Source organism: Chelonoidis abingdonii, chromosome 1, assembly GCF_003597395.2.
Source record: "Chelonoidis abingdonii isolate Lonesome George chromosome 1, CheloAbing_2.0, whole genome shotgun sequence".
In the NCBI taxonomy this organism is placed as follows: domain Eukaryota; kingdom Metazoa; phylum Chordata; order Testudines; family Testudinidae; genus Chelonoidis; species Chelonoidis abingdonii.
The window spans coordinates 210,676,395-210,679,718 of NC_133769.1; positions in this window are offsets into that span (position 1 = coordinate 210,676,395).

Genomic DNA, 3,324 nt, shown 5'->3' on the forward strand with positions numbered 1-3,324 from the left:
AACAGGGTTCAAAAAAGAACTTGGTAAGTTCATGGAGGATAGGTCCATCAATGGGTATTAGCCAGGATGGACAGGGATAGTGTCCCTAGCCTCTGTTTGTCAGAAGCTGGGAGTGGGCGATGGGATGGATCACTTGATTACCTGTTCTGTTCATTTCCTCTGGGGCACCTGGCATTGACCACTGTTGGAAGACACAATACTGGCCTATATGGACCTTTGGTCTGACCCAGTATGGCCATTCTTATGTTCTTAGCTTCACAGTCTGTTGTATTAAATGAGTGGTTTATGTATGATTGTGGGCCAGGATGGTATGTGACCTTTCAAGGGGGAGGTGAATACAAATTCCCCGCCTCTGGCTATACAAAAACCCAGCTTTTTGTAGAAGGGGACCATTGTATGCAGATGATCTGTTTTTGGACTTTCCTAACATCAAAGGCCCAGGCTGTATACAGGAAAGATTGAACTATTCATGGGGATGCTTCTTCTGAGCTAAGAGGCTGTTATGAATATAACACAGAGAAAACGCTTCATGGGGGTATGAAGGATTGACTCCTCCCAGAGGAGTTGGGTAAGCTGATTATCATGTGTAGATTCTTTTCTTGTTGTCTCTGTAATGCTTTTACCTTAAGAATAAACATGCTTTCTGAATGCTATCACAAAGTATAGGCATGGAACTGTGCAGCCTGGAAAAATCTTCCTCAGATAGGAGAGAGATGCAGGTCTCTAGCCAAGAGAGGTGATAGCTGAGGAGCATGGAGCCTCTAAGGGATCACGAGGGGGTAATACATGTGCAGTGGCCTTGAACTGTGGCAGGTGGCACCTGGTGTTATGGGGTGGCATGGTGTGTATGGACTGGTGTTGCAGGGTGTGAGGGTGACATACTTTGTATACCGTTATGTGTAGTGATGGGGTGGCTGTGTGTGTGCACAGTGCAATAAATGGTGGGAGTGGCTGGCATGATGTGTGGTGAGGTGGCATGATGTGTGTGAGGGGGGAGGCCCTGTGTGTGTGGAAGGGGAACAGATGCCATGGGGTCATATGGGGTGTGCCATCTGTGTGCACTGAATGGCATTGGGGCTAGGGTGTTCGCCCGGGGTGGGACTATGAACAGAGTAGCATGGGGGAGGCAGTGGGTAGCACTGGGTGTGAAGATTGTATGCGCCATGTGGGTGGCAGTGTGTACATTGGATGTCACTGGGGTGTGTGTGTGTGTGTGTGTGTAACACTGGCTGGCATGGGGTGGAGGCATGCACTGTTGGCACTGTGTGGTTGCATGTATGTTTGCAATGGGTGGCACTGTGGGTGTAGTGAATGGCAATGTGTGGTGTGAGAGCAGTAGGTGACTACGTGTGTGAGATGGGTGTGGATACAGTGAATGGGGATGGGGGGCAATGGGTAGGGGGACACGATGTACAGTGGACTGTGGGTGCAGTGGATGGTATTAGGTGTGGAAGCAGGGACGTGGCACTAGGTGTGTGGGGGTATGGGTGGCAGTGGGACTGAGGGTGGCAGTGGATGTGCAGTGGGAGTGTGGGTGCAGTGTGTGACACTAGGTGTGGGGGGATATGGAGGGTGGTGGAAGTGTGAGCAGCATTGGCTGTACAGTGGAGTGTGGATGCAGTGGATGGTATTAGGTGGGGGGCAGGCATGTGGCACTAGGTGTGTGGGGGTATGGGGTAGTGGGAGTGTGGGTGGCACTGGATATGTAGTGGGAGTGTGTGTGCAGTGGGTGAGGGTAGTGATCAACAGCTCCATGTCTAGTTGGCAGCCAATTTCAAATGGAGTGCCCCGGGGGTTGGTCCTGGGGCCGGTTTTGTTCAATATCTTCATTAATAATCTGGAGGATGGCGTGGACTGCACTCTCAGCAAGTTTGCAGATGACACTAAACTGGGAGGAGTGGTAGATACGCTGGAGGGTAGGGATAGGATACAGAGGGACCTAGAAAAATTAGAGGATTGGGCCAAAAGAAATCTGATGAGGTTTAACAAGGACAAGTGCAGAGTCCTGTACTTAGGACAGAAGAATCCCATGCACTGCTACAGACTAGGGTCTGAATGGCTTGGAAACAGTTCTGCAGAAAAGCACCTAGGGGTTATAGTGGACGAGAAGTTGGATATGAGTGAACAGTGTGCCTTTGTTGCCAAAAAGGCTAATGGCATTTTGGGCTGTATAAGTAGGGGCATTGCCAGCAGATCAAGGGACGTGATCATTCCCCCCATTCAGCATTGGTGAGGCCTCATCTGGAGTACTGCGTCCAGTTTTGGGACCCACACTACAAGAAGGATGTGGAAAAATTGGAGAGAGCCCAGAGGAGGAGGACAAAATGATTAGGGGGCTGGAGCACATGACTTATGAGGAGAGGCTGAGGGAACTGGGCTTGTTTAGTCTGCAGAAGAGAAGAATGAGGGGGGATTTGACAGCTGCTTTCAACTACCTGAAAGGGAGTTCCAAAGAGGATGGATCTAGACTGTTCTCAGTGGTACCTGATGACAGAACAAGGAGTAATGGTCTCAAGTTGCAGTGGGGAGGTGTCACGGGAGTCACCGGGTGATGCCCCTCTGGAACTGCCCCACCCAAGCCACAGTCAGACTTGGGGGTCCTCCCCTCCCTTGGAGCAGACTTGTTCAGGGGGAAGAAGCTCACACAGCTTCACCTTCTGGGTCTCTCCTTGGAGCATTCAGCATCCTTTTCCCTCCATGTGCTCCACAGCGAGCCCTAGCCAGGCGGGGTCCTGGGGATTAGCCACAGGGTCCTGCACCCCCACTTTGCAGTCAGACGTGACTCTCAGCCAGCAGTAAAACAGAGGTTTATTTGATGACAGGAACAGGGTCTAAAACAGAGCTTGTAGATACAGCGAACCAGACCCCTCGGCGGGTCCATTCTGGGGGCAGTGAGCCAGACCCCCCAGGTCTGCACTTCACTCCTCGTTCCCAGCCAGCTGCAGACTAACAACCCCCTCCAGCCCCTCCTCTCTGCTCAGCTCCTTTCCCGGGCCAGGAGGTCACCTGACCTCTTTGTCTCCAACACCATCAACTGGCACCTTTGCAGGGGAGGGCCCATGGCCATCAGTTGCTAGGAGACAAGAGGGACAGGCATTTTAGGTGCACTGGCCCTTTGCTCTGCCAAGATACTTAAGAACTTCCATGGGGGACACTGAGCACCAACACAGTATTCAGAGGAAACATTAAGAACATTCCCAGTTCGTCACAGGGAGGTTTAAGGTTGGCTATGAGGAAAAACTTCTTCAGTAGGAGGGTTGTGAAGCACTCGGAATGGGTTACCTAGGGACAGGGCGGCTCTAGCAATTTTGCCCGCCCCAAGCA